Source organism: Capricornis sumatraensis, chromosome 6 (genome assembly GCF_032405125.1).
Source record: "Capricornis sumatraensis isolate serow.1 chromosome 6, serow.2, whole genome shotgun sequence".
In the NCBI taxonomy this organism is placed as follows: Eukaryota; Metazoa; Chordata; class Mammalia; order Artiodactyla; family Bovidae; genus Capricornis; species Capricornis sumatraensis.
The window spans coordinates 104754769-104778776 of NC_091074.1; positions in this window are offsets into that span (position 1 = coordinate 104754769).

Below are 24008 nucleotides of genomic sequence, written 5' to 3' on the forward strand. Positions count from 1 at the left end.
TTTCCCTCAAATCTTTATAGACATTGGTTTATGACCTTCTGAAATTTTAGTGTTTCAGAATAAAAATCTAAGGTCAGTTTGAATTTTGTTCCTTTAAGGATAGCTACCTTTTTTTTCTTCTTGGAGGTTTTTAAGACTTTCTCCATTAACTATATAATTAACAAAAATATCAGATATTTCTTGATTTTTCTGGACCAAATATTCAAAAAATAGTCAAAAATTTTTTGGCCTCTGGGAAATTTTCTTCAGTTATGTCTTTGATTGTTTTCTCTTACTCCAGATTCCTAGAAACATCCAATATTCCTAGATTACATCATAATTTTTTCCTCTCATTTGCCTATTAGAACTTTTTGCTCTTTCCTTTCAGTTCTTAGGGAACCTCAGCTTTTCCTTTATATGTGTATCTTGATTTTTCCTTTATTTGTGAGTCTTGATTTTTCACAATCAAGATTTGTGCAAAAGGCTTTCACAATCAAAATAGATTTGTGTATTCTGTTTCTAATAGAGATATATCTACTATTACTCTCTAATTTTGCCTGACTCACTCTTTCAGTTCAGTTCAGTTGCTCAGTCATGTCCGACTCTTTGAGACCCCATGAATCGCAGCACGCCAGGCCTATCCATCACCAACTCCTGGAGTTCACTCAGACTCACATCCATCGAGTCAGTGATGCCATCCAGCCATCTCATCCTCTGTCGTCCCCTTCTCCTCCTGCCCCCAATCCCTCCCAACATCAGGGTCTTTTCCAGTGAGTCAACTCTTCTCACAAGGTGGCCAAAGTATTGGAGTTTCAGCCTCAGCATCAGTCCTTCCAATGAACACCCAGGACTAATCTCCTTTAGGATGGACTGGTTGGATCTCCTTGCAGTCCAAGGGACTCTCAAGAGTCTTCTCCAACACCACAGTTCAAAAGCATCAATTCTTCGGTGCTAAGCTTTCTTCACAGTCCAATTCTCACATCCATACATGACCACTGGAAAAACGATAGCCTTGACTAGATGGACCTTAGTTGGCAAAGTAAAGTCTCTGCTTTTGAATATGCTATCTAGTTGGTCATAACTTTCCTTCTAAGGAGTAAGTGTCTTTTAATTTCATGGCTGCAATCACCATCTGCACTGATTTTGGAGCCCCCCAAAATAAAGTCTGACACTGTTTCCCCATCTATTTGCCATGAAGTGATGGGACCGGATGCCATGATCTTCGTTTTCTGAATGTTGAGCTTTAAGCCAACTTTTTTCATTCTCCACATTCATTTTCATCAAGAGGCTTCTTAGTTGCTCTTCACTTTCTGGCATAAGGGTTGTGTCATTTGCATGTCTGAGGTTACTGATATTTCTCCTGGCAATCTTGATTCCAGATTGTGCTTCTTCTAGCCCAGAGTTTCTCATGATATACTCTGCATACAAGTTACATAAGCAGGGTGACAATATACAGCCTTGACGTACTCCTTTTCCTATTTGGAACCAGTCTGTTGTTCCATGTCCAGTTCTAACTGGTGCTTCCTGACCTGTATATAGGTTTCTCAAGAGGCAGGTCAGGTAGTCTGGTATTCCCATCTCTTTCAGAATTTTCCATAGTTTATTGTGATCGACATGGTCAAAGGCTTTGGCATAGTCAATAAAGCAGAAATATATGTTTTTCTGGAACTCTCTTGCTTTTTCCATGATCCAGCGGATGTTGGCAATTTGATCTCTGGTTCCTCTGCCTTTTCTAAAACCAACTTGAACATCTGGAAGTTCACTGTTCACGTATCACTAACGCCTGGCTTGGGAAATTTTGAGCATTACTTTACTAGCGTGTGAGATGAGTGCAATTGTGCAGTAGTTTGGAGCATTCTTTGACACTGCCTTTCTTTGGGATTGGAATGAAAACTGACCTTTTCCAGTCCTGTGGCCACTGCTGAGTTTTCCAAATTTGCTGGCATATTGAGTGCAGCAGTTTCACAGCATCATCTTTCAGGATTTGAAATAGCTCCACTGGAATTCCATCACCTCCACTAGCTTTGTTCGTAGTGATGCTTCCTAAGGCCCCCTTGATCTCACATTCCAGGATGAACCTTAGCTAATTACCTTTCCTTTCTGCCCTTTCCTTTTCATTTTGTAATTTATTAAAATAATAGTTATTTTTATTTTATAGAAGTTGTATGATTAAAAACCTTCCACAGCTCCCCATTTCCTAGAAGACGCATGCAATTTTTGTAGTATGTCATTTATGGTTCCTCATAGCTGGGCCCCACCCACGGCCTCCCTGTACACACATGCTATGCTTCAGCCACTCTGGGTATTCTTTTACACCTCCCTCCCATTGTTCATGCTGTCCTCTCTGGGTGGAATGCCTTCTTCACTCACTTCCATCAGGAAAATTGCTATTTACCCTGAGTCAACTAATAATGACTCCAATGCTATTGTTTTAGCAGTCTTCCATTATTTCTCCACTTAGAATTAATTATTTGTTTCTCTATGCTTCCATGATATAATGATTAGAGGACTCAGTTATATTTGTGTGGATGCATTGTCTCTTCCAATAAATTCAATGTAACTAGAATCCCATTTTGAATGTATATAGTATAACAGCTGATATTAATTCAATCAACAAATTTTTATTGAAAAACTACTCAATGACAAACACAGTGCTAGGCACTTGAGATATATGGGTGAACAAGACAGACAAAATTCCTGACTTCAAGAAACTCATAGTTTGTGAAGGGAAAATAAATGACTAGTAAATAAATAATTTCCTATGATCACCCGAAGCAGCCACTTGTAAAATGTTAGATGAACTAGAATTTTTGAATGAATCTTTGGTGCTAGCACAGAAGAAAGTACAATTTTTGTATCAGTTATCTTTGGCTTCAAAGCATTTAATAACCAGAAAAATTTCAGTGGTATACAACGATAAACATTTTTTAAACTTGTGTCTGCGGATCAGCTCAGTTCTAGGTTAGGCTCATACAGGTGGTTGAGCAGGGTTCACTCATGTGTCTGTGTGACTTGCTGGGGTTGGCTAATCTAGGCTGCGCTTGTATAGGGGTAGCTTAGCTTTCTTTTGCAACCAGCTGAATAACTCTGACAAACTCCAATAAGCAACCCTATTCAAGTCTTTGCTTGCGTCAGACCTGCCACTGACCAAAGCCAGGCACATGGTTAAGCCCAGAGTCCAAGGGGAAGGAGGTACACCGTACCCAAAGCAGGAGGTATTGCCAAGTTACATGGCAAAGGGTGATTTGCAATTCCATTATTGGACAGGGTATGAAAAGTTGGAACAATAACCCAGACTGCCTCAGGTCTCTTGATGTACATGACATCATGTGATAGATTGTCGTTTAGTCACTAAGTTGTGTCCAACTCTTTTGTTACCCCCACAGACTAGAGACCACCAAGCTCCTCTGTCCATGGGATTTTCCAAGGCAAGAACACTGAAGGGGGTTGTCATTTCCTTTTCCAGGGGATCTTCCCAGACCAGGGATCAAACCCATGTCTCTGCATTGGCAAGAAAATTCTTTATCACTGAGCCACCTGGAAGCCCTCGTAAGAATTGTTCAATAGCTAAGTCTTGTCTGAATCTTTGTGACCCCATAGACTGCGGCAGGCCAGGCTTCCTTGTCCTCCACTATCTCCTTGAGTTTGCTCAAGTTTGTGTCCATTGAGTTGGTGATGCCATCCAACCATCTCATCCTCTGCCCTTCTCTTCTCTATCTGCCTTCAATCTTTAGCAGCATCAGGGTCTTTTACAATGAGTTGGCTGTTCTCATCAAGTGGCCAAAATATTGGAGCTTCAGCTTCAGTATGAGTCCTTCCAGACTGATTTCTTTTAGGACAGACTGGTTTGATCTCCTTGCTGTCCAAGGGACTCCCAAGAGTCCTCTCCAGCATCACAGTTCAATAACACAAATTCTTTGGCATGATAAGAATGAGTAGAGTCTGATGAATCCTCAAGCCACTACTTGGGTAAATTTTTTGACCTTTCCTTACCCTCTTTTTTTCCCTTACCCAACCTACCCTCCCCTGACACCCCATTTACCATGCAGCACCACCAACATATCATTTACTTGGTCTTGATTCACTTACCTACTCAGTGATGTGGTTTCTAACACTTGCATCTCTTGCTTGGGAGGTTTTTTTTTCCTTTTCTGTGGTGTGTGTATATACATGTCTTGGGCTGCTCTGCTGCACAGCAGGGCAGAAGTACCAAAACACTAATACCAGCCAGGAGTTTGTGTATAGATATTCCAATTCCTTCAGTCAAAGGAGAGGGGTGTCTGAAGATCTTCCACTGCCTTCCCAGAGTTTCTAATGGAATCAAACACCTTGTTTGGCAGTAAACCCTTCAGTGATTGTCTCATGCCTCGGCTCCCCTACTGGCATTTCCTGGGATCACTGTCAAATAAACTTGTTGTTGCTGTTCAGTCGCCCGGTCACGTCCAACTCTTTGAGACCCCATGGACTGCAGCGCACCAGGCCTCCCTGTCTCTCACCATCTCCCAAAGTTTGCCCAAGTTTATGTCCATTGCTCGCTGATGCCATCCAGCCATCTCATCCTCTGACACCCTCTTCTTCTTACTTGCATCAAATCCTTGTTTCGGGGTCTGCTTCTGTGGAAAGCTGAGTAAGAAAACATATATTGAAAGTCTGCCATGAGCAGAAAGCAGTGTGGGAGTCCACTCTTCTGGTAATAAATGTATCCTGAGAAGTTGTATTATTGCTGCTATCAGTTTATCGGAAAAAATTAGGTGGGTAGTGAAAAGAACATGGGGCTTTGGAATCAGACAAAGCTGGGCTCCAGAACTTTCTCCACAACTTACTTTCCTACCCTTCGTGAGTCTTGTTCATTATAAAATGCAGATAATGTCCATCTAAAAGTGTAAGATGATGCCATAACACATGTAAGTGCTCTTCACCATGCCTGGCACATGGCGGGTATTCAGTAAGTATAAGCTCAAGGAATTAGCAGAGGTACCTGGCATTTTCTATGAGAAAGTAGCTCTGAGAGAGAGGCTGATACTCTCCCACATTCCAAGGTTCTTCTTTCCTCCTTTTCATGTCATTTCACTCTCCCTATAGTTCTCTATCCATTAAGAGGACTAATTAGCCTCATGGATTCAAAGTTATTCCAGAAATTCCTGTTTAGACTTGGACCAAGTTATGTGCCTCTTTGTCCTTCGATTTCCTTATTTCTATATCTGAGATTGTAACACCTAATGTAAAAGTTGTTGTAAGGATTAATGATAATGATACATTTAAGAGGTCTAGCCCACAGCCTGGCAGAGAAAATGCTCAGTAAGTGGCATCAGTTAACATTTCCTTTAAAATAATGACAGCATTTATACAGCATTGTGAATAGACAATATCTCATTTAATCCTCACAACAAGTGCATGGGGCAGGTATTATTATTATTATTATTATCAGACCCATTTTATAGAAAAACAAGCTAAAGCTCAGGGAAGCCAAGAGACTCACCCAGGATCACTCAGTTTGTCTCGGGCATCAGAAACAAATCTTCCCCTTCAACATCCATATTCTTTCACTTTATCTTCCTTCTGCTATCTTGGTTATTTATTCTCTGCCTTGCCTAGTGAAAGTTCCCCAAAGACAGGAATAGATTTATTTTCCCCCTGGATTCTGGGGCTCTACTCAGGGAACTTGGTTATGGAGAAAGGAATTAAATAATTGTCAGGGGAAAAGACAGCTTGTAGGAGAATGTGATAAATTCAACTGAGAAAGCGCCAAGGGCGAAGACACGTGCAAAGCTGGCACGAGAGCACAGGCCTTTAGGCTGTTGCTTAATAATATTAACAAGTAATATTTGTCTAGCATTTTACAGTTGTCAAAGTACTGCCTGATGTTTAGTCTCACTTGATTCTCACAACAGCCCTGTGTTCTGCGGTAACTTCTTCTCACAATATTTTTACTGTGGCTCAGATAGGATAAGGGATTGGTTAAAACAATCCAGCCAGTAAATGTTAGAAGCAGAGTGTTTTGGAGCACCTGGAAACCAGATCTTCTATTGTCTGATAACAAGTAGAATTTGCATCGTGCTAAGGAGTTAAAGCACATTCACAAATGTCATCTTGATTTTGACAGTTATGAAGGCATTATCCCCATTTTATGGAGAAGAATACTGGGGCTCAAAGAAGTAAAAGGACTTGCCCAAGGACATTGATGGCAATTGCCTCAGTTGGGTTTCAGACGGGGGTCTTTTGACAGCAAAAATCCGTCTACCCTGCCAGACTCTGAATGCAGCCTCCCTAATTAAAATGAAGAGATCAATTTTCTTAATATATTCCCAGTGTCTTCTCAGGGAAAAACCTTCCTTTTTGCCCCTCTCTTCTCTTTAGACCTTAGTCACCATGGGAACAGTGCCCCTAAGGGGCAGGAGAGGGCCTAGGTGGAAGGCCTTGGTGGGAGCCTAGCTCATCCTATTTGCTTATGAAGATCAGCTGAGCTCCTTGAGTTTTCCTGCCTCTCAGAGGAGCAGGGAGGTGTCTCACTGAGTTAAAAATGCAACTCCAGAAGCAGATATTTCTCACAAACCAGGAACCCATGTGGCTTCTTGGGCAGGATGGAATCTTCCAGGCTGGGCCTCTGATGTCTGCCACCTCTCTCCAATCACAGGAAAGCAGGGGAATGAAGACAGGGAGGAGGTGGGAATGGAGGCTAAGCGGCCCTTTTCCCAACGAGAAACAGCTCCCTGCTTGTAAACAGCAGAAGGTCTGGGGGAAGGCCGAGTTTTGGTATCACATCAAGCTAGAGAACTTCTATATCAGTTGCAGGATCTGAATAGTTTATTTTTCTCTGCTTGTATTGCAAATTTATAACAAACTGAGAATAAAGCATAGTTTTTTTTTTTTAGTTGGCCTCTCCCTCTCTTCCCCACAATGTCTGGGTTTCTCAAAGCTACCAAGTGCTAATTTGAAAAATATGTTGCCGACAAGTGGGAGAGAAAAAGGCATCCAACGTGAAATGCCCTCTAGGGCATGGAGGAACTCCCAGAGAGAGAAAGCGAGAGAGAGCAAGGGCGCATGCGTGTGCGTGGGCTGGGCGCTCCCTGAGCAGCAGGAAGAAATGGGAGCAGGAAGAAGTGCGGACTGTGGAAGCCGGCGTGTACCTCGGTGCTGGATGAAACTCTCTGTTGCGTTTAAGGTACTACACAAATCTCATTGTTGGCAGTATTTGCTGCATTTATCAGGGTCACCTGTAGGTTACTTTCTAAGAAAAATTAGAGTTAATAACTAAACAACAACAGCAACAACAGAACGCTTCTACTGAAGAATTTATATGTTCCTTCTCATGGATCAAAAGACCTAGGTTACGCATTGTTTCCAATTTTGCTTTGTCTGCCAGGAAGCTTAGAGCAAAAAGTACAGCTCAAACAGAGCCTTGGTAGAGATGCCATCACCTGCTTAACCACATTGTTTTTACCCCGTGGCTTAAGTCTCGTAATTTCCTTCCTTCCTTTTCTCTTTCTCTCTTTGACTTAAAGACAAATATTTTATCATTCTATGTATGTAATATAAATGGCTTTACATTCTTTGTTGAATATGGCAATATGTAAGTAAATAAAGGCAATGGCATCCCACTCCAGTATTCTTGCCCGGAAAATCCCAGGGATGGGGGAGCTTGGTGGCCTGCAGTCCATGGGGTCGCTAAGAGTCGGATACGACTGAGCGACTTCACTTTCACTTTTCACTTTCATGCATTGGATAAAGAAATGGCAACCTACTCCGGTATTCTTGCCTGCAGAATCCCAGGGACGGGGGAACCTGGTGGGCTGCCGTCTATGGGGTTGCACAGAGTCGGACACGACTGAAGTGACTTAGCAGCAGCAGCACACATAAATAAGCCTTTCTGGAGCAAACTTTGGGTGAGCAAGTTAAGAGGATAGAGGATCGAGGGAAGGAAATCCTGAAATTGACTTCAGGCTTTCCTCATCTACATCAAATTACATCACCTCATTCCCAGCTGCTTCCAATCTTGAGATTGGCACCAGGGATAGGGAGAGAACTTCCAAGATAAAGCTAATAGGAATGGCTTATGGTGGGTTGGTGCTGACCCCTTGCACTTCCTGTCAGCAGAACACCAAGCACAAAGGGTATAGAATTCAATTTGAACATTCAGGAGACCTTCCTCCGGGTTCTTCCCATGGCAGTCTGGGTTTTTAAAATTGAGGTATAGGTGATTTACAAATTAGTTTTAGGTGTACCATATACAGGGAGGCCTGGTGTGCTGTGATTCATGGGTTTGCAAAGAGACACGACTGAGTGACTGAACTGATAGTGATTCGATAATTTTTTGAGTATACTCTATTTGAGGTTATAAAATAATGGCTATAATTCCCAGTGCTGTGCAATATATCCTTATTGTTTGTTTTGTACATAGTATTGGTATTTTGTGTCTCTTCATCCTCTGTCACTATCTTGCCCCTCCCTGCTTCCTTCTCTCCACTGTTAACCACTAGTTCTGTGAATCTGTTTTTTAGTTTCTGTGTATAAGTGATAATGTATTTGTCTTTCTCTGACTTATTTCACCAAGGATAATATCCTTTAGCTATATCTACCTTGTTACAAGTGGCAAATTTTCATTTTTTTTATGACTGAGTAATATTCTAGTCTTTATGTATAAATATATTTATATATGCATAAATATCTCACATCTTTATCCATTCATCTGTTGAACACATCTTGACAATTATAAATATTGGGGTGCATGTATCTTTTCGAATGAGTGTTTCATTTTCTTTAGCTATAGACCCAGGAGTGGAATTGCTGAGTCATGGTAGTTTTTTGCTGAGTCATATTTTAAGCTTTCTGAAGAAACTATATACTGCTTTCTGTAGCAGCTGCAATTTACTTTCCTACCACAGTGCATGAGGGTTCCCTTTTCTGCACACTTTCACCAATATTTGTTTCTTGTAGGGAGGTCTGTTTTTTTTAAGTATTAGAAAGAATATGGGATTTAGAGGCCAAAGACTGTAAAGTTTCTAGCTCCAACTATGAGGACTTGAGGCTAATCTCTTACTTTTGGCAACGAATGGATAATATTAACTCTACATAGTTAATTTAAGTATCAAGTGAGAATAAAGGTGAAAGTGTTATGTTGAGTGTAAGGAATTACAAAAATTAATTATTATCATGGATTCAGGGTTCTTTGCAGTCGTCTCCCACCACCATTTGATACCTTAGTTCACAAACACCGTAACTAGCTGTCCCTATGCTCCAGTCATTCCTTGACCATACCTGGGTGCCCTTCTCCTCCCCTTCAGTCCATAGTAGATTCCTACACAATCTTTAAAACCCATCTCAAATATCACTACCTTGATAAAGTCATAGCCCCACCATTTAGAATGAATACATTACTTTTTCTTACTTTTGGTCATCAGAGGATTTGGTTCATACCATTAATGTCACATTCATTATGCTGAACTTGGTTGCTTTCTGCCTGTTACCTCTCTTGTGTTCAGTTTTAAATCTCTAACACCATGTAGGTACATCTAGCTTTGAGCCATTACATCACAGAGTAAACAGAGGTGAATTTTGAGACTTGTGAGCAGAGAACAAAATTTTTGCAAAATCCATATATATTTTAGAAATATTTTGTGCTACAAAAAGCCAGGTTGATAAAAATGAAATATCAAGCAATAGCATTGAGGTGGGCTCTTTTATTTTGTTACTATCAAATGTGATGGATGAATGTTCCCAGTTTCTTCTGAGAATTCTTGATTTCCAAATCTAAGGCTACATTAACTCTAGACTGGGACATTAGGGAACTGTAAAGAGATATCTGTGGACATTTCATTTTTATTTATTTTTTATTTAAATTAATAATTTTTTGTAGTTACAGCTAAATTTTATTATTAAAAACAACTCAGGAGTAACTGAATGGAAGAGAAACATAGGGCAGGGGGGAGGAGGGGGAGGGGAACGCAGTTTTCACGCCTTCTGCTTACACAATCTAGTGCCTTATCATCATGGCATATTAATGTGTTTATGAACCAGGAAGCTCCACTGAGCCTCAGATCCAGAATATTTACTGGGGTTTCGTTGCATGGGTATGATTGACTAAATCATTGGCCACGTGACTCAATCCAGTTTCCAATCCCTGTCCCCTCCCAGGAGGTTGGGAGTGGGAATTAGGAGAGTGGGGCTGAAAGACAAAGAGCATTTTGTTTTTAAAAAGGCTGTGAGACAGATTGGCAGTGATGGGAACAGCAAAACAGAGAGATTTGGACCCAGGCTGTGGCATCAGCTGCCTGAGTGAGCAACTTCACAGTGTTTCCTTGTGGTGGTTTATTTTGTGTATTAACCTGCCTGGGTGAAGAGATGCCCAGATAGCTGGTAAAACATTCCCGGGTGTGTCTGTGAGGGTGTCTCAGGATGAGATTGGCTTTTGAATATGTAACCTGAGTGAAGAAGCTGCCCCTCACCAATGCCAGTAGGCATCATCACATCCATCATGGGCCTGAATAGAACAGAAATGCAGAGGAAAGCCTAATAGTCTTTGTTTGGTTGAACTGGGACATCTGTGTTCTGTCCTCAGACATTGGTGCTCCTGGTTCTTGGGCTTTTGGTTAGGATCAGGATGTATACCATCGACTGCTGTGGTTCTCAGGCCTTTGGGTTTGTCCTGAAACTATTGATACAATAACGCTCCGGGGCCTCCAGTTTGCAAGTGGCAGATTATGGGACCTCTCAGCCTCCATAATCATGTGAGCCAATCTTTCATAATAAGTCTCTTTTTATGTAGATCCTATCAGTTTTGTTTCTCTGGAGAACATTCTTCATTTGAAAAATGGGAATAATAATAGCACACATCATTTTGTTTTGAGAGTTAAATAAGATAATAGCGTGGAAAGTGGTAAGTCTAGTGCCTGGCCCAGGGTAAGTACTCACCAGATGTCATCTCATAATTAAAGTGAAAGTCACTTAGTTGTGTCTGACTCTTTGTGACCCCAGGGTCTATACAGTCCATGGAATTCTCCAGGCCAGAATACTGGAGTGGGTAGCTGTTTCCTTCTCCAAAGGATCTTCCCAACCCAGGGATTGAACCCAGGTCTCCTGCATTGTGGGTGGATTCTTTACCAGCTGAGCTACCAGGGACTCAATTAAAAGTGCAACCTCATTTTCACATAAGAGGCCTGTGTATCTCCTGAGTTTTCAGAGTTAGGGTGGCTCTCTGCAGCTGGCTGTTGCCTTTCTCCCTCCTGAATATATGTATGCTTGTGTGAAGTGGGCGAGATCAGATTCCAGGGGACTTCAGTGGTTGACACAGGACTGACCAGAACCTGAATGTACCTCAACAGAAGGCACACAGCCTTGTTCTGCTCTGCTCATGTGTCATCAAAAGCACTGATTCATCTGGATGCAGCATTTGGGAAGGATCATTGTCCAGGCTTCCCTGATGGCTCAGAGGTTAAAGCTTCTGCCTCCAATGCGGGAGACCCGGGTTCGATCCCTGGGTTGGGAAGATCCCCTGGAGAAGGAAATGGTAACCCACTCCAGTATTCTTGCCTGGAGAATCCCATGGATGGAGAAGCCTGGTAGGCTACAGTCCACGGGGTCACAAAGAGTTGGACACGACTGAGCAACTTCACTTTCACTTTCTTTTATTGTCCAGAAGGACCATGTTCAACAACTTACTTCCCTGTCTATATGATGAAGATGACACTCTGATAGCTCAGCTGGTAAAGAATCTTCCTGCAATGCAGGAGACTCTGGTTTGATTTCCTGGGTCAGGAAGATCTGCTGGAGAAAGGATAGGCTAGCCACTCCAGTATTCTTGGGCTTCCTTGGTGGCTCAGCTGGTAAAGAATCCACCTGCAATGCAGGATACCTGGGTTCGATCCCTGGGTTGGGAAGATCCCCTGGAGAAGGGAACAGCAGCCCACTTCAGTATTCTGGCCTGGAGAATTCCATGGACTGTATAGTCCATGGGGTCGCAAAGAGTTGGACAAGACTGAGAAAATTTCACTGAAAAGAATAAATGATACAAGTATGTCAGGGTGTCTAAACATAAAAGAATGGTCTGTATCTTTGTCATTATTACAATGGGCCAATATGAGGAGGAATTCAGTCTGAACAGCAATATCAAATTCAGGCATGTGCAAATGGCTTACCCCATTATATGATTCGCCATCAAGGTATGGAACAGTCACAAGAGCAGATAGATTTCAGTGATGTTTTTCAGTGCTTTGTGTTGGATGTGGATTTTATTAGAAAAATAAATGAATAAAAAGAGAAGACATCCTTGCCAGCTCTGAAGGACAACTTGGAGCAGTCTCTCCTGGTTGACAGAAAACCACGATCACCTCTGCTGACCTGAGAGAGCTCTACCTTGGATGATGGAAGGTTGTCACAGAAATATTGTGTTCACTTAGCCCAGGGAGCTGCATCAGCATTTTAGGAGATTGCTGAACTCAACTGTTTAGAAAGCCCTACATCTCCCTGACAGGACACCACAGCCGTGGTGAAGATGAGGGGGAATGGGACTGTTCTGGCAGGGACATGGTGATTTAAACTCAGCCCCTACTCACTTGGATAATGGGCATCAAAGCAGGGAAAATCTTGTTCCAGCTGTGAGTGTTCCTCATTTGGATGGTAGCTGTTTGTGTTCCTGGAGATTTGTGTGCAAGGCAGTTTTCAGTAAATCAAATCATTATTTTCTGGAATTCACTGGGAAGTCAGAAACTTTTTTTCTGTGGTGAAAGTTTTAAATGTTGGGTACATTTGGAGTTTTTTGTAAGTTGCATTGTTTTTGAAACATGGATAATACTGGTAACTGACAAGAAGCTGCTTGTTTTAAGTTTTACTGTGGATTTCTTAAGTATTACAGCAGGCTGTATGTAATATTTGCATATTGCCAAATAATGCAAAATTCTGGATAGCATTGGAAATTAATTGAAGTAACCTGGACAGTTTGCTTAGAGCACTGTGTGAATCTAATTCTTTGGCATTTTATGAAGCAAAGGCATTGAGCACTCATGCATGTCTCTTAGATCTACAACTCGTTTCTCAGGTATCCTTTTGAAGAGTGGAGCTGGCTCTTAAATATTCACAAAATATTTCTATGAGATAGCTGAAGAGCCTGCAGTGTTTTGTTTCTGTAACTCTATTTTATATTTTGAGAAATGGCTTTGCCTATCAGTTTACCCTGTGCCATTATAAACTGAGCACCTATGCTCCTTGTTCATTATACCATTTTATCATTACAATTGCTATTATTTAACCTACTTTACAGATGAGGAATCTGAGGCTCAGAAAATTTAAGTGACTTTCCAGAGGTCAAGTAGGTGGCAGATCTTAAACCAGAGGTTTTGTTCTACATTATCATGTAACCAGGGAGCAAAATTGACTAATGATGTGATTCAAGACTGAAGGATGGAGGGTTAGAAGGGAGAATTTCAAACTAGTGATGGAAGACAGAGTTGAAAAAAATGGAAAGGCTTTTTAATATGGATATAAGAACCATATGACTACCATTTATCAAGTACTTATCACGAACTTGGCATTATGCTGTGTTTCTCAGGAAAACCAACAGAATTCCCGGGAAATACTGTTCTGTTTTCCAATCGTACAGATGAATAAATTGTTCTGAGATTTAAATGAATTCACCTCAGGCCATACAACTTAATAAGCAGAAGCATTTGATTTTGGACCAATTGCTGTCTCCCTTTAAAGCTTGTACTCTTTCTGCCCATTATCCAAGCAGCAGAGGATTCTTTGCTTGCTCCCTGTCCAAACTCATGAAATGTGAATGCTTTTGCCCAGTAATGACAGCTGGAATTTAGGCCCCAGCTCAAGACTTGATCAATACTATACAAGGCCATGAAGCCATACAAAAATGTCCTTTGAAACTTAAAGACCAGCATTTTCTTAATAGAGCAACAACAAAAACCTTTGATGCTGTGCAAATAGTAAAAATGTAGAATGCGTCTTCTCTAAGATTCTGCAGAAGCTTAAAATGTGGCAAGATAGCTTTTTAAGGATACATTTTTATAAAAGTTGCAAGTACACATAGTTTTAAAAGTCTGGTAGTTTTACATGACTTATAATGGAAAACAGCAGTCTCCTGCCCACACCCCATCCCTTTTCCCACTTCCCAGAGGCAACCACTCACATTTATGGTTGCCCTCATGCGCTGTTATATATGCGCTATATATATATATACGCTATATATATATAGTGCATATATATATACTGCCATTTTTTGTTTATTTACTTACCTGCCTACCTACTTATCTACCAACCTACCAACTGAAACTTCTTAGCCTTGCCATGAATAAGTGCTACAAATCTGTGGCTTAAATATCGGAAATTTTTTGTCCTGTGATCTGGAGTCTAGACGTCTGAGATCAAGGTGTCAGCAGGGTTGGGCCCTTCTGAGGGTGATGAGGAAGAGTCTGTCCCTCCTGGATAGCTTTGGTATTCCTTTCCTTGTAGCTGCATCACTCTGATTTCTGCCTTTATTGTCACATGACATTCTCTCTGTGCAAGTTTGTGTCCAAATTCTCCCTTTTCATGAGTACCCTAGACATACTGGATTAGAGCCCAGCCTAAGGACCTCTTTTCTGCTTGATTAACCCTATAGAGACTCTGTTTTCAAATAAGGTCACATCCTGAGGTACAAGGGGTTGGGATTTCAAGATACCTTTTTGGAGAGTGGGCACAATTCAACCCATAAGAATTATCTATTGTTTTCCTAACATACAAGATGAGATTCAGCTCTCATCTTTACATCTTCCTTCCACTCACTTTTAGGCCTCCTATCTTTCTGGTAATGGTTTTTGTTAGATTTAGTGTTTATCCTGTTATGATTGTGAAAATATTACTTGCATCTGGGTCATGTAATGAGTATGATTAAATTTTCCTTTCTGTGCAACTCTTGGTTTTCATGGAATTATTTATGGTCTTATGTCCTTGTTTGCCTAGTTTTCTTTTTCGTGTTTATTTTTAAAACTTTTTATTGGTGGAAATTGCTTTACAATTTTGTGTTGGTTTCTGCCATACACCAATGTGTATCAGTCATAATTATATATAATTATGGGAAATATATGTATATATATATATAAATCTATATATTTATATATATATAAATTAAGGGAAATATACATATATTTCCTCCCTCCATCCCATCCCTCTCAGTCATCACAGAGTGCCAGGCTGGGCTCCCTGTGTTGCTTAGCAACTTCCCACTCACTGCATTTTGCACGTGATACTGTATATATGTCAATGCTACTTTCTAAGTTCATCTGACCCTCACCTTCCCCCACTGTGTCTATAAGTCCATTCTCTACTAGGTTCATCAGTAACATTTTTCTAGATTCCATGTGTGCACAGTAATATATGATACTTGTTTTTCTCTTTCTGACTTACTTCACTCTGTGTGAGAGGCCCTGCTGCTGCTGCTGCTAAGTCGCTTCAGTTGTGTCCGACTCTGTGCGACCCCATAGACGGCAGCCCACCAGGCTCCCCTGTCCCTGGGATTCTCCAGGCCAGAACGCTGGAGTGGGTTTGCCATTTCCTTCTCCAGTGCATGAAAGTGAAAAGTCAAAGTAAAGTCGCTCAGTCCTGTCCGATTCTTGGCGACACCATGGACTGCAGCCTACCAGGCTCCTCCGTCTATGGGATTTTCCAGGCAAGAGTACTGGAGTGGGGTGCCATTGCCTTCTCCGTAAGAGGCTCTAGATTAATCCAACTCACTAGAACTGACTCAAATTTGTTCCTTTTTATGTTTGAGTAATATTCCATTGTATAAATGTACCACAGCTTCTTTATCCATTCATCTGTTGATGGACATCTAGGTTGTTTCCGTATCCTGAAAGTGAAAGTGAAGTCGCTCAGTCGTGTCCGACTCTTGGCGACCCCATGGACTGTAGCCTACCAGACTCCTCTGTCCATGGGATTTTCCAGGCAATAGTACTGGAGTGAATTGCCATTTCCTTCTCTAGTGGATCTTCCTGACCCAGGGATGGAACCCAGGTCTTCCACATTGTAGACAGACGCTTTACTGTCTGAGCCACCAGGGAAGTTCCGTGTCCTGGCTATTGTAAATATTGTTACAGTGAATATTGGGGTACATGTGTCTTTTAAAATTGTGGTTTTCTCAGGGTATATGCCCAGTAGTGGGATTCCTGGGTCATACATTCCTGCCCATACATTCCTAGGCAGATGTATTCCTAATTTTTTAAAAAGGAATCTCCATACTATTTTCTGTAATGGTGTTATCAGTTTACATTCCTACCAACAGTGCAGGAGGGTTCCCTTTTCTCCACATCCTTTCCAGCATTTATTGTTTGTAGATTTTTTTTGAGGATGAATGAACAGTCACACCATTTGGACTGGTATGAGGTGGTACCTCATTTAATTCTGACTTGAATTTCTCTAATAATGAGTGATGTTGAGAATATTTTCACATGTTTATTTGCCATTTGTATGTCTTGTTTGGAGAAGTGTCTGTTTAGGTCTTCTGTCCTTTTTTCACTGGGTTGTTTGCTTTCTTGATATTGAGCTGTATGAGCTGTTTGTAGATTCTGGAGATTTACCCTTTGTCAGTTGCTTTATTTGCAGTTGTTTTTCTCTCATTCTGAGGGCTGTCTATTCATCTTGTGATGTTTCCTTTGCTATGTAAGAAACTTAAGTTTTAAATAGAATGCCACTTTTTTTTTTCCATTAGTCTAGGAGGTGGATCAGAGAGAATCTTGCTGTGATTTACATCAAAGAGTGTACTGACTATGTTTTCCTCTATGACCTTTATAGTTTCTGGCATTACATTTAAGTCTTTAGTCCATTTTATTTCTAATTTCATTCTTTTGCACATAGCTGTCCAATTTTTCCAGCATCACTTATTGAAGAGGCTGTCTTTTTTCCCATTGTATATTCTTCCATCATTTGTCAAAGATAATGTGCCTATAGGTATATGGGTTTATTTCTGGGCTTTCTATCTTGTTCCATTGGTCTATATTTCTGTTTTTGCATCAGTACCATATTGTCTTGATGACTTGTAGCTTTGTAGTGTAACCTGAAGCCAGGGAGGTTGATTCCTCCAGCTCTTTTTTTTCCCTCAAGATTACTTTGGTTATTCAGGGTCTTTTGTGTTTCCATACAAATTGTGAAATTTTTTGTTCTAGTTCTGTGAAAAATGCCATTGGTAATTTGATAGGGATTGCTTTGAACCTATAGAGTTCTTTGAGTAATATAATCATTCTGACAATATCGATTCTTCCAGTCCAAGAACATTGTGTATCATCTCTCTGTCTGTTCTTGTTGTCTTTGATTTCTTTCATCAGTGTCTTAGAGTTTCCTGAATACAGATCTTTTGTCTCTTTAGGTAGGTTTATTCCTAGGTATTTTATTCTTTTTGTTGCAATGGTGAATGGAATTGTTTCCTTAACTTCTCTTTCTGATTTTTCATTGTTAGTGTATAGAAATTCAAGGGATTTCTGTGTATTGATTTTGTATCCTATGACTTTACTAAATTCATTGATTAGCTTTAGTAGTTCTTTGGTGGCATTTTTTAGGGTTTTCTCTGTATAGTATCTGTGCTTCAGTGGTAAAAAATCAACCTGCAGTGCAGGAGATGAAGGACATGTGGGTGCAGTTCCTGGGTCAGGAAGATCCCCTGGAGGAGGGCATGGCAACCCACTCCAGTATTCTTGCCTGGAGAATCTCATGGACAGAGGAGCCTGACAGACTGCAGTCTATGGGGTCGCAGAGAGTTGGACATGACTGAAGCAGCTGAGCACAGCACGGAGCACACACATGTATAGTATCATGTCATCAGCAGACAGTGAGAGTTTCATTTCATCTTTTCGAATCTGGATTCCTTTCCTTTTTCTTCTCTGTTGCTGTGGTTGTGACTTTCAAAACTGTTGAGTAATAGTGGTGAGAGTGGGCACTCTTGTCTTGTTTCTGATCTTAGGGGAAATGTTTTCATTTTGAGAATAATGGTTGCTGTGGGTTTGTCATACATGGCCTTTATTATGTTGAGGTTGGTTCCTTCTATGCTGATTGTACGGAGAGTTTTGTTTTCTTAATCATGAGTGGGTGTTGAATTTTGTCAAAAACTGTCTCTGCAATTTGATATGGTCATGTGTTTTTTATCTTTCAATTTGTTACTATGGTACATCACACTGAAGAATCCTTGCATCCCCGAGATCAATCCCAGTTGATCAGGGTGTATGATCCTTTTAATGTCTTGTTGGATTCTGTTTGCTAGAACTTTGTTGATGATTTTTGCATCTGGTTCATCAGTGATATGCTTTGTTTTCTAAATTATTAATAAACAAGACCAAGTTCTAAACTGTAGAAGAATTTTTACAAGTCAAAAAATACAAGAAATAAGTAAAAACGAATGAGGGAAAGGTATGAAGAGTTAATTCCAAAATGAAAAAAACCCAAGGGTTAGTAAGGACAGAAAGAGATGCTCAAACCCATTGGTGATTAGAATAATGAAAATGTCAAAATGCTACTTTCCTTCCGCCAGATTGCCCATGGTTGGGAAGCTGGATGGTGCCAAGGGTTGCCAGGTCTGTGGCAATACAAAAATTGCCAAGTTCCATAGTGGAAGTATGGACCAGGGCAGCAGTTCTGGAGAGCGCTCTGCCACTTCTGCCGCTACTTGCTGCTCTGGCACACTCCAAGATGAACGTTCTATAGAAATTTTACTTTGTTTGTGATAGCAGGAAGTCGGAGACAGTTGGGTTGGTGATCAGTAAATGGCCAGATAAGTACAAATGGTGAATGCGTTTTGAGGACTATTTGTGAGTTGAAAGCAATGAATTTGAGGTACACACAGTAGTATGCATAGTTCTAAAAAATGGTGCTGAATGGTAGAGGTAAAGAAAAAGCCTAAGATACTCAGCAAATTAAACTTGTATAAATTGAAAATATGTGCATATAATTTAATATACATTTTAAAAGAACTCGTATAAATGAAATGATACATTTCACATGTATCAAGGTGGTTGTATATGGGGAGATGGAAATAAGGGAAATGCATAAAGAAGGGAGGGTTCTGCTGAGACCAGGGCTGGTGAGCTAGGGATTGAGGAATGTGATTGACTCAACCATCTGCACTTGAGATCTAAAAACAGACTCAGTGTTTACACAGTTATGACTTAATAGACATTATTTACACCTGAATCATGGAGTGTATTATGATTACATTTCCCTTTTTGGGATAGGAGGAAGTAGTTTACTTTCCTGGAATTAGAAATAATTGGAAAAATTTTGTTCGCTTTTCTGTGCATATATTGCTGTTTCATCCCTGAACTATTTGCCAGTGAATATATCTCTTCCTTTTGTATTCAGATTCCTCAGATAATCTACGTTTTACATTTTCTTTTTTTGTGACATCTATCTTAGAGCCTTTGGTCCTTGGCTGTGTACTGAATTGAGTCCCTCCCACCAAATTTATGTTAAAGCCCTACCCAATGTGACTCTGTTTGGAAATAGTCTTTCCTTAAAATTTTTATTTTATATTGGAGTATAGTTGATTTTCAATGTTGTGTTAGTTTCTGGTGTACAGCAAAGTGACTCAGTTGTCCATATACATAAATCTATTCTTTTTCGAATTGTTTTCCCATTTAGGTTATTATAGAATATTGAGTAGAGTTCCCTGTTTTATATAGTAGGTCCTTGTTGGTAATCTGTTTTAAATATAGTGGCATGTATATGTCAATCCCAAACTCTCAATTTATTCCCCTCCACCACTCTTCTGCTTTTGTAACCTTGTTTTCTGTGTCTGTTTCTGTTTTGTAAATAAGTTCATATGTATCATTTTTTTAAGCTTCCACATATAAGTGATATCATATGGTATTTGTCTTTGACTTACTTCACTTAATATGATAATCTCCAGGTCCATCCATGTTGCTGCAGATGGCATTATGTCATTCTTTTTAATGACTGAGTAATATTCCGCTGTATATATGCACCACATCTTTATTCATTCCCTTGTAATGGACATTTAGTTTACTTCCATGTCTTGGTTGGACTTCCCAGGTGGTGCTAGTGGTAAAGAACCTGCTTGTCAGTGCAGGAGACTAAGAGACATAGGTTTGATCCGTGGGTCAGGAAGATCCCCTGGAGGAGGGCATGGCAACCCACTCCAGTATTCTTGCCTGGAGAACCCCATGGCAGAGGAACCTGGTGGGATGTGGTCCATAGGGTCACAGAGAGTTGGACACGACTGAAACTACTTAGCACCCATGCATGTCTTGGTTATTGTAAACAGCGCTAGAATGACCATTGTGGTGCATGTATCCTTTCAAACCATGGTTTTCTCTGTATATGTGCCCAGGAGTGGGATTTCTGGATCATATGGTCACTCTATTTTTAGTTTTTTAAGGAACCTCCATACCCTGTTCTACATAGTGGCTGTACCAATTTATATTCCCACTAACAGTATAGGAGGGTTCCCTTCTCTCCACACCCTCTCCAGCATTTATTGTTTGTAGATTTTTTTGATGATGACCATTCTGACTGGTGTGCAGTGATATCTCATTGTAGTTTTGATATTCATTTCTCTGGTAATCAGTGATGTTGAGCATCTTTTCATGTGCCTCTTGGCATCTGTATGTCTTCTTTGGAGAAAGTCTATTTAGGTCATCTGCTCATTTTTGATTGGATTGTTGGGTTTTTTGGATATTGAGTTGCATAAACTATTGGTAAATTTTAGAGATTAATTCCTTCTTGGTTGCATCATTTGCAAATATTTTCTTTCATTCTGTGGGCTGTCTTTTTGTTTTGTTTATGGTTTCCTTTGCTGTGCAAAGGCTTTTGAGTTTAATTAGGTGGAGATCGTCCTTAAAGGGGCTTCCCTCATAGCTCAGTCAGTAAAGAATCTGCCTGCAATGCAGGAGACCCGGGTTTGATTCCTGGGTCAGGAAGATCCCCTGGAGAAGATGGTAACTCACTCTAGTATTCTTGCCTGAAGAATCCCATGAACAGATGATCCTGGCAGGCTACAGTCCATGGGATTGAGAGTTGTACATGACTTAGCGACTAAACCATGGGTCCTTAGGAGGTAATGAGCTCCTAAGAGAGGAGACCTAATTGAATGGTACTGGTGACCTTCTAAGAAGAGGAAGAGATCTCTCTCTCTCTCTCTGCCATGTGAAGCATAGTGAGAAGATGACATCTGCACCCAACAAATGAGGTCTTACCAGAAACCAGCTCTGTCATATCTGAGACTTCTCCCTTCAAGAATTGTGAGAAAATAAGTTTCTGTTGGTTAAGCCATCCAGTCTGTGGTATTTTGTTATGTTAACCCAAACTGACTAAAGACAGATTTTGAAATCAAGAAATGGGTCGGAGCTGTAACAAATACTTAAAATGTGGAAGCAGCTTTGAAACTGGGTGGTGGCTAGAGGCTGGAAGAATTTTGAGGTGCATGCTTGAAAAGTCTAGCTTGCTATAAGGAGATTGTTGGCAGAAATATGGACATTAAAGATGCTTCTTGTGAGGACTCAGAAAAGAGCAGAGCTAGAGAGAAAGCCTCTGTTTTCCTGGAGTTTATGTCAATAATCATGAACAGAAAGTTGGTGGGAATACAGATGTTAAAGGTCATTCTGATGAGGTCTCAGATGGAAGTGAGGGACACATTATTAGAAACCAGGGAAAAGTCAATCCTGTAATAAAGTAACAAAAAAAACTTGCATTCTAGTGTGTTTTGGTGGAGAAGGCAATGGCAACCCACTCCAGTACTCTTGCCTGGAAAATCCCATGGACAGAGGAGCCTGGTAGGCTGCAGTCCATGGAGTCGCGAAGAGTTGGACACAACTGAGCGACTTCATGCATTGGAGAAGGAAATGGCAACCCACTCCAGTGTTCTTGCTTGGAGAATCCCAGGGACGGGGGAGCCTGGTGGGCTGCTGTCTATGGGGTCGCACAGAGTTGGACATGACTGAAGCGACTTAGCAGCAGCAGTGTGTTTTGGAAGGAGAAACTTGTGAACAATGAAATGAGATATTTAAGTGAGAAGATTTTGAAGCAAAATGTTGAAAATACATCCTGAGTCCTCTTGACTGCTATGATAAAATGTGAGATGAGAAATATGAAGAAGAAACTAAGTGAAAGGAACCAGAACTTGAAGATTTAGAAAATTTACAGCCTAACTATATTGCAAAAAAATGAGAAAACTAGTTCTGAATGGAGGTTGAACAACTGTTTGATAAGGAGATTAGTATATATGTGAACTATGAATTCAGTCAACCACTTCAGCAGAAAGCAGAATTGGAGATAGGATTATATCCACAGAAACACTGCCAGTTTTAACTGAAGGAGATGGAGATGGATGAAATGAGGAAAGGCTGTCAGGATTTCTTAGATTCTTCAAAACAGGACAATAGGGATATTTGGCTGTAATACTGTGCTTCTAGTTTCATGGAATAGGGAAGAATGATCCTGAATTTTCTTCTCTGCTCTGGTTTCTCTATTCTCTTCTCTAGACATTCGAAAGTATGACTTTAATTTCTCTGTCTTTCCCCTCTAGTTTCCATCTCTTTTTCTTTTGTACTTTCTGAGAGATTTTCTCAACTTTATTTTCCAACCCTTGTATTGATTTTATTTCTGCTCACTTATTTGTAATTTCAAAAGATCTCATTTTATGCAGACTGATTCTTATTATTTAGTAGATGCATATTCTTTATTTACCCTTACAATACTTTTTTTTTTTTTTTTTGGTGAAGAGGTCAGTTTTTTGGAGATGTTTTCTTCTGGTCCCTGCATTATTTTTCTTTCCTGTAAGATCCTTTTACTTCTTGATTTCTTTTACATCAGAAGCTTTCCCTCAAGTATCTGGTGATGTGGGACTATTTCATCAAAGAGCAGGACACTAAAAACCTAGGGAAATGAACATTCTGGGAGCAGGGACAGAGCTTGTTAAATGGTGAGTTTCATTGTAGGATGATCTGGTAGGGTTGTACAAGGACAAAAACAATTAAGAGTACGTTTAGCTCTTTTCTGCTGGGCTGATCCCTGTCCCCAGAGATGAATCTTCCAGTCTTCCTCCTGGAGAAGATATGCTTGGCTTCCAAGCACTCCTGTTGCTGAACTGAGTAGGAGACTGGTGCTTTTAGCATTCAGTAAATAGACTTTCATCTACCCCTCCAGTTTTCAGTATGAAATCAGACTTCAGCTTTGCTTAATAACCCTGAGACCAGAATGTCTGGTTCAGTCTCTTTATGGAGCCTATATCTAGTCTTCTGCTGCAATGGGAGGAGAGGTTCCCCCAGCTGCAGATTCTGATCCAGATTTCTAACTTAATCTCCTATTTCTGTCTCATTGGTCTCCAACTTTCAAAAGTACACTGAGCCATGAATTCCTGAGCTTTCTTGAGTTCTTCCACTTGCATAGGCTTGTTTCTGGAATACCCTCATCATCAGTTTAGAATTAAATTTCCATGTGTCTAATGAATAAGTTACTACCTTTCCATCTGCTCTCTAGTTTCCAGAATTTCCTTCCTGTCACCTTCTTCCCCATCCTCCTGTCATTGCGTCATATCTTTTTGTACCTCTGTATCATTGTGATTTGTTTTGAGAGGGAGAAATGGCAAAACACTTCTGTTAAGTCTGCAGCTTGATCAGGAGTCCTATAAAGTTTTTGAGAAAAATAACTAGGGATATTTGGGAGACATTATTTATTGAAATAAGGGATTTCAGAGGCAAAAACTTGAAATTTAAATCCTGGTTCAGAGTCTTTGTTAGCCATGTGCCTTGAGCATGTTAACTGAACCTCTCTTGGTCTCATAGGTTTTTTTTTTTAAAAAAGGATAATAACACCTACCTTATTGACTTACTGGGGCTTCCCTGGTGGCTCAGATGGTAAAGAGTCTGCCTGCAGTGCAGGAGACCTGGGTTCGATCCCTGGGTCGGGAAGATCCCCTGGAGAAGGAAATGGCAACCCACTCCAGTATTCTGGCCTGGAAAATCCCATGGACAGGGGAGCCTGGCGGGCTGCAGTCCATGGGGTCGCAAAGAGTCGGACACGACTGAGCGACTTCACTTTCACTATTGACT